At 46.7% G+C, this 16,384-nt stretch overlaps 1 protein-coding gene across 1 annotated transcript in view; it reads right to left on the reverse strand.

Moving 5' to 3' along the window:
- TSKU (tsukushi, small leucine rich proteoglycan) overlaps positions 1-16,384 on the reverse strand; it is a 36,001-nt gene that overhangs the window by 1,577 nt on the left and 18,040 nt on the right. The gene's annotated exons all lie outside the window — the stretch shown is intronic.

Consider the following 16,384-nt stretch of genomic DNA (forward strand, 5'->3'; position numbering starts at 1 on the left):
GCAGCATGACGTAGGTCGATAAAACCATTTTTACCCTCCATAATTGGCAGCATTTCATAAGAACAAGTAGCTTGGAGATCCCACTAATCAGATTCTGACAATACCCCGTCCTAGAAAAAGCCCATGTTTTATTATGGCACAAAGCTCAGGCACAGCATGCGTTCCCATTACCCATCTCTTATGGACAGCTCCTGTGCTACAAGTGTAAATATTAAGCAATTATGGCTAGAACACAAAGGGATGGGGGCCCTATTATCTGCCAGGGGAGAGCGGCTTTTATATTCCATACAAATGCCAGAAAGCAGAAAGAATTGTTTCCTAAACTCAACTTATTAAGGATTAGGCACCTTTGTCCGCTGGACAAAGAAAGAACACCGCTAAAAAAACAGGTCAGTTCGACCCAAAAGAAAAGCAAAATCTAGAACGTAAACATTTTTGGTTCATGGGAAGGCTTGGCTACGACTAATAGGACTGTCATTACAGCAGGCCAAAAGCGTTGTGGCCCAATATTTTCACAGAAATGTTACTATAAACTAAAAATTGACTTTTTTGGAGTTTTGATCTTGGGGGCAAATTGTCTTTATGGCCTAATTTCATGGCAACAACTACCCTCCACCACTGTATCCAGCGAGTGGGACTCTGCCTGCAGTACCAATGCACAATGTATAGAGCAGCCCGCTTCTGGCAGCACTAGGACAGTGGCCTGGGGAAACAGCTGATCGGTGGGTGTGGCGATACCCACTGAGAAGTTATTGAGGACCTCGGGGTAAGTAGTGGATAGAAATGGGACAACGGCTTTAAGGCTAGGTTCACCAGGGCGGACTTGCCCTGGAAATTCCGTCCTGGATTTTGCAGTGGCAAATCCCATTATTGGCCAGCCATGTGGATGAGATTTGTCAAAAATCTCGTCCGCATGGGGCGGCAAAGCCGGTGCTGTGAATTCCGCAGCATGTCAATTTTTTTATTTTTATTTATGCCACTGCACTCTCCTCTATGGGTGCGCTGGCCACAAAGGAAAAAAAAGTGTGTGGCCAAGCCACTCCAAAACCCGCAGCTAAGATCCACGGGTTTTGAAGCAGTGCTTTTCTGGCGGAAATCTCACGTTTTTCACTGTGGTCAAACCGCGAGATTTCCGGCAGGATTCCGCCATGAGAACCCAGCCTAACATAACCATTCATTGGCAATATGGGACCAAACCCTAAAACCAGCCATATACATTACACCATCTCCACCACACTTCTCAGTAGGCATTCTGGTAGCATTCTCCCTACAGTATACAGAAGGTGGGCCCACTCCAACCTCCGGCCGTCATGCTCTTGTGAGCCAGCCAACAAAGGAATGCCTGAGCAGATTAAGACAATAGCACCAAGGGTTAGTAATGAAGCTATAAAACATTAACAGAATGTACAAGTGTTGTTCGCCAAATATTGACCCCTCCATAATGAACATCTGAAGGCTATCCCCCTACAGAGATCACCGAGGGCCCGGTTAGACCAGCCCATTTCTAGTTTGGCATGGAGTTTGTTTATACAGCAGATACATCGCTGGCTCGTTCATACGAGAAATCATTCACTTATACTGCGAATGTGAACGGCCGGCCGCTTGGTACTTAACCCAAATGAATGAGAATGACTGACCGGCCGGTTGGTACTTAACCCAAATGAATGAGGCAATGATTTTTATGCCAGCATAAAATAAACGAAAAACAAACAGTTTATCATTAGTTGTTCGATCGTTGGCTGCGTTTACACTGAATGATCATTCATTTTTGCACATTTGAACTACAAGCGTTTTGGGTAAAAGGACCTTAAAAAGGTAACTTTACACAGGGCACTTGAAACAGCGAATTCGGGCGGTAGTCGTCCTGTGTACATGTGGCCACCAACAGGGCGCTGAGCGAGCAATCGCTCACTTGACCGAGTAGGTTTGTTTTTAGCAAAACTGAAAACCAAGTAAAGGCCCCTTTACACGGAGTGATGAGCAGGGTAAAACAAACAAACAAACGCTAAGTCGTCTGAGTGACAGTTTATGCAAAATGATTGCTGAAAGCTATTAAGTTCTCAGAAAGACATTTCCATTCACTTCTCATTGGGGAAACAGATTCTCATCTTGAGGATCATGGGGAAGAAGAAAGGAGATAACTGATGTGGAAACTGGTCCAGGCAGGAGTAATCCTCCACTTTAGAAGACATCCCACAAGATTAGTACCAGGGCTCCCCGGGGTCAACTATTCCAGGAATGTTTACAGAGGTGCTGCATTACAAGGTAACAGCATCACGAAAGCCTCCTCTGGGAAGATGGAGCAATGCCTCTACAGCGCCACCTACTGGAAGACAGCATTCCTGCAAGTCAAGGTCAGACTTTTTTAAACAAGCCTTGTAATAATGACCAGGAATTACAAGGCCTGTCAAATCTGGCATTGACTTGCAGGGATGCTGCCTTCCAGTAGGTGGCACTGTAGAGGTGGTATTCCATTTTCCCAAAGGCTACTGAGCAACAGGAAAGGATTATTCTACAGAAACAAAGAAAAGACTATAGCAAGATTCTGATACAAACTAGTATAATTGAAGGTGTTGGTAGATGCCAGCCGTGAACCCCTTATCTACTATGTCTTAGATGCATGGGGTACTTTACCATGTTCAGGGCAACTGTTAGATCCAGCTATGGTGAAGGGTTTTAGGACACACACACACACACACACACACACACACACACACACACATTCCAACAGATAGCACTGTGGAGCATTATTCCATCACTTACTTGTATAGCTTCTTCCCAGGGAATCTTGCCTGGCTTATAAGGCTCCCTACACAGAGAAACCCTGCCATCCCTGACTTAGTGTGGCCTAAGGGTGTGGAAAGCTAGTCATTTATAGACCTTTAACCCTTAAAAAAAAAAATTTGGCTGTCATTTTTAATTTCTTAAGCTCTGCATTTCACGAGTCCAAACCATCCCCCCCCACCCCCCCATATGAAGGCTTTTTTTTGCATGATGAGTTGTATTAAAAGGGTATTATTTCAGAGTAATTATACTATACTGTATAACTCTTGGAGAGGGGGAGACTAGGGTTATAAAAAGAACAAGAAACAAAAAACTGCAATTATACCATTGTGTTTTGGAATTTGCCTTAAATCATGTCAATTATACTGCATGGTGACCACCATTGGGTGCTGGTGGATGGCATGGGAGGTATATCTACGATTAGACGCCCAAGGGTCACCATCCCCCCTCCCCTTGATGCACTGCAATACTTCCCTCTTCACATACATCAGCAATCATAGCACCCTAATGGGTCTCCACAATCACAGTACAAGGGGGGTGAGGGAGGGGGGGGGGGGGTTGCTTGAGATCTCCCTCCCTGTTAACCACTTGGGCTCCTTTTAGACGAGGCGATTCTCGTTTGCACAAGCGAATGAGATCACTGTTAGCTTATCCGCTCTCGTGCAGCCCATTTAGACAGGCAGATTCACCCTTGACTCGTTCAGATTGAACAAGCGCTGTTTAAACGCAACAAGTGAATGAGCCAACAAGGAATTGTATGCTTGCATAAAAGGAACGACGAGCGAAAAGCAAACGATTCTTATTAGTCTTTCAGTCGTTGGAACAACTGTTCAGTCTATATGCGAGCCATCTAAAAGCAGCTTTGCATGATGCGGTGAATGACGACCATGGCATCTAGGGGTTAAAATGGCCAGGATTGGAGCAGACTGCAGTCCTGGCTGCTGCGCCACCACCCTGGCTCTAAGTTAGGCCGGCTTCACACGAGCGTGACGGGCTCCGCTGCGGAATATTCCGCAGTGAAGCCCGTCACGGCACCCCCCAGAGACCCCATACTTACCAGCGGAAGATAGCGCGAAGACGCTTCCCCGCCCACCGCCGTTGCGTCATGTGACACGCCCACCGTGTCACATGACACGGCGGTAGGCGGGGAAGCGTTTTCACGCCATCTTCCGCTGTGTTACAGCGGGAGATAGCGTGAACGGACGGCTTCCATTGACTGCAATGGAAGCCATCAGCGCGTACACCCGCGGCAAATAGAACATGCTGCGGGTGAGGACGGGAGATTTCACGGTGCGAAATTCCGCGGTGGAATTCTGCATCGTGAGCATTGTGCTATTAGGTTCAATAGAACCTAATAGCTGCGGGCAACGCGGCGGATTTCTGCTGCGAATTTACACGTCGTAAATCCGTTCGTGGGAAGGAGGCCTTACAGTTAGTTGCATCTCCTGTGGGGGATCATGCGGCCATGGCTCCTGTGCCCACAGTCCTCATGATGTACCATTATGTCAGTTGCAAATGAGGGAGATGAACAGCGCCACCTATTGGAAGGCAGCATTCCTTCAAGCCAAAGTTAGACTCTTTATACAAGCCTTGTTACAATGACTGGGAATTAAAAGGAAAGCCAGACTCCATGTACAGAATTATGTCAGGTTGCAGGGACTGCTTGGTCGCCCCCACCCTCAACTAGAATGCTTTATTCATAGTACTATATTGTAAGGGGGGGGGGGGCCTAGTGGGCCCGTCAATGCTCCTAGGCCCAGGTACAACCGGCACCCCCCATAGTTGTGCCAGTGACTACAGGGTCTGATATAGAAATGTTATCTAGAATACAATTAGGACCCAAGTTGGAAGAAAGCTCTTCAGGAAGACCATTGCACCAACATACTAGATCTCCTGGCTTAATCATTATACAGAAATTAGGGGAAACTCCAAGAAAAAAAAAAAAAAAGGATCTCAATAGTAATTATTTACTAACCAAATATTTAAGTTTTGTCCACTCACTTCTTGGCAGAGAATGAGCCTCCAGCACTTCTGGCCCCGACTGCCAGAGCTGGAACGGCCAAGATCCTGAACCATGATGGGGATTGTGTTCCTGTGCTGGGAATGACATCTACAATCATCCAGTACTGTCAGGGATATTCAGAATAAGGGATCTAGTAATGGACACAATTCCATGGACCCATCTGGGTATTCTAGTAGGCAGTCATCTCAGGTCTAGAAATACCCACCTGAAAACTGTCCATTGTAACAAGCGTCAAAAGGACAACTCTGCTCTCTGCAAGTTAGGGTGGGGGTGGGGGGGGGTGTTAATTGGGTCCAATGGTTCAGTGGGGGCACCCGAACCGTTTAATAGCTGCCCAGAGTCTTCACTATAAACAAGCTCCTCTCACCTTTTCATGCGGATGATGTCGCTACATCAGCCACAAACCGCTCAAAATCTGGCATCTGCACCACAAATACTGGGATCTGAGCACTGCAGGGCAAAAACCAGCTGTGCATAAGCCTCTCCCAAGATGAGCAGCTTGTGGATGGCACAGGGGATATCATCCACACCAAGCAGCCGATAGAGATGCCTCTACACAGGAGACCCTGGACCGCCCACCAAACTGGACGGATTCAGCATACAGGGTCCCAGGCTTATGGACACTAAAGGAACATTAAAGTGGTACTGTCAAAAAAAAGGAAAAAAAAGCTGAGCTTCTGCAGTGCCCCCAGGGTCACCTCACCGCATGTTGCCAGCTTATGAAGGCTGCATTCCACACCCTCTTCCAGCCGGGTCAGTGAAGGTCAGGTCCCTGTGCTATAGCGTTCACTGGCTAGAAAGAAATGCTAGTCTATTTCAGAGACAGCTCGCATGAGCAGTCTCTGCAGTAGATCGGCACTCCCTCAGCTGGTCTGTGGCGTAATGTACATTGGCTGGCAAGGACTGCCACCAATGTACGTAACCTCACAGGAAGCAGAAGAATCAGACAGCTGGAGGTGAGATGACCCCTTAGGACTGCAGGTGAAGATCTGGTAATTAGACCAACAGGGAGGAATAGGCAAGTAGAGAATTTTTTTTTTTTAGTGACAAATACAAAAAAAAAAAAAAAAAAGAAAGAAAATTCCTGCACTTTTCACCCTGCCCACAGAGCCCACTACTAGTTTGTTACTTCCTGTTCTGTAGAGAAAGCTTGAGGCTGCTCACACAGACGACCATGTAAGGCCTCCTGCACACGGAAGAGCTGGATTCTGCATGTGGAATCCCGTAGCGGGATCCGACTCAGCGACCAGCAGCGTCACTGCGCACCTTCTTCATTTTCATCTGTACTGCATGACTCGCCATCAGACATGCGCAGAACAGATTTATTAAACTTCTGCTTCTCCAGTGTTTTCGCCTAGCGATACGGATTACGCAACCTTTTTACAATGTCAGTTGTGGAAGGGACACAAATATCCGCCCGTGAGCAGGGGCCCAAATGCTGCGTTGTTACTGTGGCAGAGCCACTTTATACAGCTTTTAGCGCAGCAACACGGCAAATAAAAAGACACCACCACTTTCACTTTCCCTCCCGGTGGCATAGAACGCTGCGTTCAAAGACACGGTAAAACGCTGCACACAACATCCTACTGCATTTTTGCCAGCGGTGAAAAGGCTCTCCATTGATCATAATGGGCGACGCCACACATTTAGGACACTTAAAGGGGTTCTGGCATGGGAGGGGGGCGTCCATCCTGGCTGAACTCCCTGCTCTGCGCGTGCGCAGTGGACAGGCGGCCCGTCCCGACTCCTGTCAAAGGGCACCTGTGCAAAATCCCGGAGTGGGGCAGCCCGTCTGGGGAAGAAGAAAGCCTGCTGGGAGATGACCTCCAGAGGACAACAGAAGAAAAAAGGTAAGTATTCGGTTTTTATGCTTTAGCAGCCATTGATCGTGGGTTCCCAGTGTCCATTAGGCAGACCAGGGAACAATGGCTGCTCAAGCATAAAAACCTTATTCGTGTCAGAACACTATTAAATCCCAAATATAGAACAGACAGCGCTGGAAGAATGCGGCGTTCCAAAGTCTACGTTCGAACGCTAGTCTGAGAAGCCCCATAAAAAAAACAAAAAAAAAATCAAATAAAAAAAAATCAATGGAATAGTATTACAGCAATCATCGCAGCATTTGAAACCCCGCTGTAAAAACTGCTGTGTGCGCGAGTAGCCTTACAGCAGTCTAACATCACAGGCAGGATTACGCCGGGCTCACACAGCTGTAACTGGCAGAGTGCCGCACGTGAGCGTACAGCAAATATGTAATGATATGGGGACTTGCTGTGTGTCGCCAATCACTATGCACCATCTTCGTGTGAGTAAAGCATAAAACACGCCAAAATGGTGCGATTTTTTCCTTTTTTTGGTGCAATTCATGTGAGTGGCAATATGAGAGCCTATGGGAGACTGGTACAGCATATACCTGTGCGCATAATATGTTGTGACCATATACTCCTGTGAGCCCTACACTGAGATAACACAGGATCCACTATAGGAATAAGCAGACTATCCGCAGACTGCGGCTTGGAATCCGAGCACTAGGCCGACAGTCCTGACTTCATATCATGTAGAACGCGATGCAATGCATTACTAAACATAGTCTAACCTAGAAGGATTGAGCACCTCCCAATACAAAACCTCAACAAGCCAGCAGAATTGTGAATGCAGCTCTGAAGGCATTATAGTCCATCAGTAGATTATCTGAAGGTGTAAATCAGTTTTAACATCTAAAGTGTTGGATTTTCAGGACGACACAAGATGCGACATTTAACGATTTTCATCCAGCATAAAAATGTAACAAAACCGCCCATTATATAATGCGTTCTCTTTATGTCCCCGGTGGTTACTGAAAATACAGGACCTGTCACATAGGAGGAGGTTTGATAAAATGGCACTGTGCTAAATCAATAAACCCATTTCTAGCTTTTTCCTGCAAGCAAAAACTTTTGCTGAGAGAAAAAAAAAAAGTGGAATTTATCACTGAACGTCTCTTAAAGCACCACGGCAGATATTTATAAATACATACACATAGTGGGGAAAAAAAAGTAGTCCGATACCAATTGTACAAGTTCTCACACTTAAAGATGAGGCCCGTAATTGGCATAAGTAGACCTCAACTAGGATTTTCTGGATGTGTTTTTTTTCATGTTGTCTCACATTATCTTGATTTTTTACGAATTTGCAAATTATGGTGGAAAATAAGTATTTGGTCAATAGCAAAAGTTCATCTCAATACTTTGTTATATATCCTTTATTGGCAATGACAGAGGTCCAACGTTTTCTGTAAGTCCTCACAAGGTGGGCACACACTGTTGCTGGTATGTTGGCCCATTCCTCCATGCAGATCTCCTGAAGAGCAATGATGTTTTGGGGCTGTTGCTGGGCAACACGGACTTCCAACTCCCTCCAAAGGTTTTCTGTAGGGTTGAGATCTGGAGACTGGCTAGGCCACTCCAGGACCTTGAAATGCTTCTTACGAAGCCACTCCTTCGTTGCCCTGGCGGTGTGCTTGGGATCATTGTCATGCTGAAAGACCCAGCCACGTTTCATCTTCAGTGCCCTTGCTTATGGAAGGAGGTTTGCACTCAAAATCTCACGATACATGGCCCCATTCATTCTTTCATGTACACGGATGAGTCGTCCTGGTAACAGCCCCAAAGCATGATGTTGTCACCTCCATGCTTCACAGTAGGTATGGTGTTCTTTGGATGCAACTTGGCATTCTCTTTCCTCCAAACACGACGAGTTGTGTTTCGCCAAACAGTTCTACTTTGGTTTCATCTTATCATATGACATTCTCCCAATACTCTTCTGGATCATCCAAATGCTCTCTAGCAAACTTCAGTCGGCCTCGGACATGTACTGGCGGCTTAAGCAGGGGGCCACGTCTGGCGCTGCCGGATCTGAGTCCCTGGCGGCGTAGTGTGTTACTGATGGTAGCCTTCGTTATGTTGGTCCCAGCTCTCTGCAGGTCATTCACTAGGTTCCCTTGTGTGGTTCTGGGATTTTCGCTCATCGTTCTTGTGGTCATTTTGATCCCACGGGGTGAGATCTTGTGTGGCGCCCCAGATCGAGGGAGATTATCAGTGGTCTTGTATCTCTTCCATTTTCTAATTATTGCTCCCACAGTTGATTTCTTCACACCAAGCCGCTTGCCTATTGCAGATTCAGTCTTCCCAGTTTGATGCAGGCCTACAATTTTGTTTCTGGTGTCCTCCAACAGCTCTTTGGTCTTCACCATAGTGGAGTTTGGAGTGTGACTGCTTGAGGTTGTGGACAGGTGTCTTTTATACTGATAACAAGTTCAAACAGGTGCCATTACTACAGGTAATGAGTGGAGGACAGAGGAGCCTCTTAAAGAAGAAGTTACAGGTCTGTGAGACCCAGAAATCTTGCTTGTTTGGAGGTGACCAAATACTTATTTTCCGCCATAATTTGCAAATAAATTCGTTAAAAATGTAAAAAAAAAAAACAAACAAAAAAAAAAAAAAATCAGACAATGTGATTTTTTGGATGTGTTTTCTCATGTTGTCTCTCATAGTTGAGGTCTACTGATGATGTTAATTACAGGCCTCTCTCATCTTTGTAAGTGGGAGAACTTGTACAATTGGTATCTGACTGAATACTTTCCCCCCCCCCCCACTGTGTGTACGTACACACACACACACACACACACACGGGGTGTGACAGAAGTAGTTATCAGACGTCTACCACCTTTGTCAGCCATGTTGTCTTTTACAGCCCCACTTTCTATCACCATCGGAGACAGAAGTGAATGGAAAGAATCAGACATGTTTAAAGCGGCAATCTCCAAAGACATCATGTGATGTGCCACTTAAGGAGTTGTCTCAAGAGTACAACCTTTTTATGGCTTCTCTAAAACCTAACAATACACCTTCAAGTGTTGGACCAACGTTCGTCCACCAGCAGTGTCCTCCATACACAAAAGTTCTGTTTCGTTGAAGGTTTGTGTGTTTAGGGAGGTAAGCCGCAATCAGACAGCTTTGGTGCGGCTTCTCTTGGGAAAGAGAAGGACTGGGTGCCATCATCTGCCAGGTGAAGTTGAGCTGCAAGCATACACACAGTTGTCCGGTTCTGCTCTTATCAGTGGAATTGGCCAACTCAAGTCCAATGCCTTAAAGAGACCCTCCTGGCCTGGACATACAAGGTTGGCCGCACCACTTCTCTGACTACCTGATATATGGATGCCGCATTATGTATATGCTGATCTGACTGCCCATGTGAGCAGTGCTGGCCAATCAGAGCAGGTGTAAGGTCTTGACTACCTGATGCACACTGAATTACTGTACATCGTCTAAAAACCTGGTGCAGCCATCCGCTTTTCCAGACTCGAAGTCTTGCTTTAACTCCCGGCAATCAGCTGTTATTACTGGATTGGCCACGCAGCAGTGCATGGGAAATGTCAGACTCATTAGAGCTGCTCTCCATTCCGGCCCATAGAGGAGGTCCCAAGCCAGCATACCCCCCTAACATCCATATACCCGAATAGTGTACAGGAGCAGTCTTCAGAACGATAACCCCTTTAATGTATGATTGGCCATTGACTATAGCGGGTTGAGCATGTGGCTCCTGGTTGAGTGGTTAGAGGTCACACGGTCACCAGATATTGCTATGATATGCTAGCATGTGACAACCATTAGAAGACCATCAGTCACATCCTTATGTCAGTGGGGCCAGCTTAAAAGCTTTGCAGCCACGCATCTACCATCCATATCACCAACTTCTTTTCTCCCTACTCTGCCATATGAGCCCTTTAAATCTGGCTCCCGACGCTTTGAATACGTCAAGTGGGTGGTCCTCACCACTGAATGTGAATGTGGCGAGTGGGCAGTCCCCATCGCTCCCTCTGAATGGCTAATGTTAGATTTGATTAACAGTCAGGAGTCCAATCTAAAGAGCGGCGATCAAATCAGCGGGACGGTAGCTGCAAAGCCATGCAGCTGTCCCTACTGGCAGGAGAACGTGACCAATGCCTTTTTTTTTTTTTTTTTTTTAAAACAGTGGTTGTCACCAATCAGACATTGCTAGGATAAGCAGTCATGTGACAGTGTGACCTCTGACCACCCAAGCTCTCTTTAAAAGGTTCTCTCACTATATACTTACTGTCTATCCACTGGATAGGGACTATAAGCAAAATCACTAGGGGTCTGACTGCTAGGACCTTAGAGATCTAGGTCAAGAGATCTAGGTTAAAGGATAGTACCCAAAAAGAGTGTGGAGACACCTGGGGGGGGGCGGTCAGGGCATCATTTCTCCCCAAAAGGAAAGCACCGAGGAGGGGTGTAAGAAGACACCTAAAAAGTGAGTGAGGAGACTTATAAGGCCATGCACGTGCCTCTGGGTAATTTATGTAAATAAGGACGATGGAATAACTCTGCAGCACCACCTACTGGATGGCAGCATTCCTGCAAATCAATGTATGACTTTTTACCAAGTCTGTAAAACAATGATTAGGAATAGGAAACAGCTGTCTGTGTATGGTTTTCTGGCTTGGTTTCCTATTCCCAATCATTGTTTTACAGACTTGTTAAAAAGTCGTACATTAATTTGAAGGAATGCTGCCATCCAATAGGTGGCGCTGTAGAGGCATTGCTCCATCTTCCTCATTTGCATAAATTACCTCAAGATCTATGCACCCTGAATCCACCACAAAAATGGGGAGGTGATCCATATTCATGACCACCGCTCCATTCACTTCCAGAAGATTGCCAGGCACATCAATCTCACGCCGCCCCATAGAAGGGACTTGAGCAGCCATCATGCATGCCCACCACCACACCATTATAATGGAGGATCGGCAGCACACAGACCGGGGGATCCCCAGGGTCCCAGCAGTCAGACTACCAGCAGTTCGACATTTATTTCCTATCCAATGGAAAAGCAATTAAGTGTCACCTTTATGCCCACAGCAATACTATGCCACCTATAGACATCTATACAGTCATGATGTGCCTGTGGGGTCATTACAAGAGCATATGGAAGGGACAAGCACCCATGGCTGCTATATTATGGAATATGGCCTCTTGGGCCAGCTTCACCCGGATATTTTTGCAAGACGCTCGGACATCTCATGAGCAAAGTAGCTATTTTGCTGCAATTTTCTCACGGCGATATCGTGAGCTTCAAGGATAACTATCTGAGAAGTAGGTTTCACTACAATCTGCAATGCGGTAAGCGGCGGCGCGGTCTAAAATAAGTGTCCCACCTGTAAAAAAGGAGCGCAATCCGTTACCACAGTGCAGAACCTGGCAGACAGCGGTAAAACACATGAGAGGTCATCGACCACATCTACGCCTCGGCATATCCCCCATACTGGGGGGCATCCCAGCACTCCATGCACACGGCCGTCATCCGCGAGAGGCCTTTGTGTCTACATACGGAAACATGGATCTTAAGGGGTTAAAGAAAATAAACTAATTCTGAGCCCCCCGCCCGCTGCAGCTCATTCCTACAAGTCCTAAATGAACCAATGTGCGCCCCTGCAGCAGAGCCTTCTGGGAGAACATGTGCAGGTAATTAGGACAGCGCCAGCAGCAGTACGCAGCACATGCTCTCGCCTTCTCGCAGGTTTGATGTCAGGCTGCTGTCTTTACTGGTAAATTGCTAATGCGCTCATCTTAAAAGAGGAAGCCGCAGCTCAGGGACGTGCGAAGCTCTGCAAATACTGACGGTCTGCACTAGGAAAGGCTCGTTAAGGCAGCATGATCACTAGATTATAAGGGACTGGTGGTCCCAGGGGGCCAGCTAATAGCAGAGACAGGTGGGCGCTCACATGGTTGGGCAATCCTGGGGGACTGGGGCTTAGAACACAAAGCTTTGGGCAAGTGATACGGTGCGCACTGAGCAAACCCTCTTCATATACCACAGCATTTGTATCATAGAGTTCAAGGGACGTCCGGGGTCATCAGGGCCAAACCCCTGCTCAATGCAGGATCACCAAGTCATCCCAGATGTCTGTCCAGCCGCTGTGAAGTTAAAGGGCCGGTGTAGTCTTCCATAAATCTTTAATGAAAAGTTCAGTAACTTTCTTGAGTTTTAATCCCTCACCAAGATCTCAGCTTGTCATAAGAGAGAAGACATTTGCATCTAAAAGTGGTTTTCTGAGCAAATTCTATTGATGATCCATCCTCGGGACAAGTCATCGGTAGTTGAATGTCAGGGACCAGCCACTCGGGATCCTCGGTGATTAACCAACTGTCCAGCGAGACTGGATGTAGTCATCAGGGTCAGAGGTCAAAGCATCAGAGGGCTTCACACCCATTAAAATCAATGTAAGGCTGTATTCATGTTTGTACCACGTGGGTTCAGTCTGAGATGGACAGAACTCGGAAAAGGAAAAAAAAACGGTTTCATTTAAATGCGATAAGTCGCACACGCCGTAGTCCAAGTTTGAAAATTCGCTCTGATTTTCTTGTTTAAGAATCACCTATAAGCTTCTATGGCAGCATTCAACAAAACGGATTGGCAACGGAGTGGGAAGTTTAAAAAAAAAAAAAAATGAAACAAGTCAGATTGCGTATGACAGCGTGCGTGAGATACACTGCCCCCCGCAGTTCACAAAGCAGTAAGACACGCAGCGTTTTATGAATACGCACACATAAGCCCAAGGCAGATCCGCACCATAAGCCAAAGGGGTGCTGAATTACAAATCTCATACTTGACATTGGGGTTTAAGAAAGTATCCTTATTTAAATCCACTCCCTGGGATCATGTGAAACAACGGTGGGGTTGGGCTGTGGGCTGACTTGTCTCTGGCTGGGAGGCAGCTTACCGCAGCAGAAATCTTTCCCCACTGCAGACTATGTGGTAGAGGGGTTTTCTAAGACCCAATTTAAACTGACAGATGATCGCTCAAAAGTCATTCAAACGATCGTTTGAGTGAAGCCACTATAGACTATGCAAGGATGATCGCTCAAAACTAAGCAGCTACTTAAAAGCTATGCAGGCAGAGCGGAACACACTGCTATTGCTCAGCGAACAATACAGCTGTTCTGCATAAGTAAACCTCTGTATTACGGCCCGCTGTGAACCAGTGGGACACAAGCTGAAACAATCTTATCAGTGCTGCCAACTGATAACAGCCTGCACAGCTAACAAGAGTTAATCGCTCAATTTAAAAAAAAAATGGAATTGAATGATGAATGACTTGTACACGAAAACTGCACAATGTCCGTGCATTTAGACAATGGTTATCGCTCAAAAGACAGCTTTAAGCGAGAATTGTGTCTCAATGGGCTTTAAGATACAGATGACCTTTCCTCAGGATAGTCATCACTATCAGATTGGTAAGGGTCTGCCACTTGGAACCCCCCTAATCAGCTGACTGAAGAGATCACAGCAATCATGTGAGCACCATAGCCTCTTTCCAGGCCAGCAATGTCACCTTCATTCGTCTCATGGCTTGAGAGCAGCCCAGTCCCATTCAAGTGAACAGGACTCGGCTGCAGTACCAGGTACTGCCACAAGAAATGTATGGTGCTGTGCCTGGTATGCAGCGGAGTAACAGCAGCGTTCGCCACAGTCACTTCAAAACGTCTGATAAGGGGAGATCCTTGGGGATGGACCCCTATTGATCGGATATTGATCGCGCAAGTCATCAATATTAGTCATGGAAAACCTCTTCAAACCCTCCTTCCCAACCACATTCTATAAAAGACTAAATTTTGTCATGTAATTACTCCAATCACCCCCAAAGCTGCATTCAGAATTCTGCTGGCTACCATCTAAAGTTAATATGGTTTACACTCACACACTGCGAACCTAATACTTCTCACAGCTGAGGGGTTGCCACAATTGTAACCAATCTATACACATCAGCAGTACAAAGCTGATTGTTACAGTGTACCAGCGCAGAAACAATGTATCAAAACGTTTGATTCCACATAAAGGCCTTAAGGGAAATTATTGTGTTATTCCTGGAAAGCACAGCAGGTTCTCCCGGATACAGGTGAAGAACTGACAGCCGCCGAGGGCAGCGATGCAGCTGGACACCCCCGGGCTCCTACATGCAGGTGTGGCGCTCCATACAATGCGTTATACAGCGGCAGATGGGGCCCCCCATGGAAACACCCTGATAACAAGTATGGAAAATGACTCACAGGATCCATCCACGGGTTATATCCTCCTCCAACACATACAGACGCGGGATATGGAAGACTGTGCTAAAGACATAAAGGCCAGGGTCATATCTGCACCAAAGGTCCCATCAGAGCAGATCCGTCCTAAAATCCTGGAGGCAACGCGGCATGCTGCACTATTCCATCCAGGAAAACACTAGTGGCCAAGAAAGAAGCCATTCTAGTCAACAGTCGTAGGATGCAACAGGCATTCCTTCTTCACTCCTTCACAAAAACCAGCCCGATCCGAAGACACCCCACATTACTTACCGCTCCCAGCATGGAAGCTCCCGTGGCTCATGCTGGCCACTTTTAGGCAATCAGCGGTCACATGCAGTTCTCCTGGTGTCACACTTCCCATCACTCAATGATGGGACCCACGCTGCCATTAGTTCGCTTGTATGGTTTTTTTCGTTGGCTGCCCTCGACTTGAGATGAACCCTTTAAAGACCGAGCCTCTTTATGCCTTTATGACCAGTGTAAATTTAGGAAATCTGGCATTGCCCCTTTAGAGGGGTTGATGCTCACCTGCAGTCAGCCCAGGCCAATCTACAAACAAGCTGCCGTCGCCAATGACAGCGCACAGTGATGATTGCCGAGTGCCTTCATTGGCTGCAGCAGAGGTATATATAGTCATTTCTGTAACTAGTTAGGGGGTGTGAAGTTTTTTGGCAGGCCTATATTTGACGCTCTGACCCCTCCCCGGCCCGAGCTCATTGGTCACAGAGTTCACTGAAAGTTTGCTGCTGCAGTCCCTCGTTAAACCAGCGAGACAATCGGCGCTGCAGCTTCAGAGACAAGAACCAGCCACAACAAGTGTTCTTTCGAAGACCAGCAGGGACTGTTACGCCGAGGATCATTCGCATGTAGGTGCTTTTTTTCCCGGAACCAATAAGCATTAAGTGGGAAAACGAAATGATCAAAAATAGGTCTATATGCAGCTATTTACCCGCGAAATTACACCGGCCATCTGAAAAACATGCATTTATTCAGATGGCAGACATATTTACGTGGGTAAAAGCTGGATATATACACGTGTGAATAAAGCCCAACACACAGGCCTGTTTTTTGTTCCCCCCGAAACGTGTTGAGGGGCTATAGGTTACATTTTAATAGGGTTTTGGTAGTGCTGACTTGTTAATTTCCATATAGGCTTTGGAAGTTGGCCACCCGGGCCGATGCTTCAAGCCTGGTTTAGACACAATGATTATCGCTCAAGAGGTCTTTTGAGCGATAACCGTTGTGCGCCTTTACCGCGCAATTTGATTGCTCAAACGTTGAGTGATCACTTTGCGCTCTGAGCAGGGTATACAGAAGACAAGCGGGGCCGCTTATACAGCCGAGCTCTCAGAGCGGGGGATGCAGAACACAGCTGGACCGCTGTGTTCACAAAGCAGAATACAGCTGAAACAATAGTATCAGCTGTACCCCTCTGAACTCCTGATAAGGC

Source organism: Eleutherodactylus coqui, chromosome 1 (assembly GCF_035609145.1).
Source record: "Eleutherodactylus coqui strain aEleCoq1 chromosome 1, aEleCoq1.hap1, whole genome shotgun sequence".
NCBI classification, from domain to species: Eukaryota; Metazoa; Chordata; class Amphibia; order Anura; family Eleutherodactylidae; genus Eleutherodactylus; species Eleutherodactylus coqui.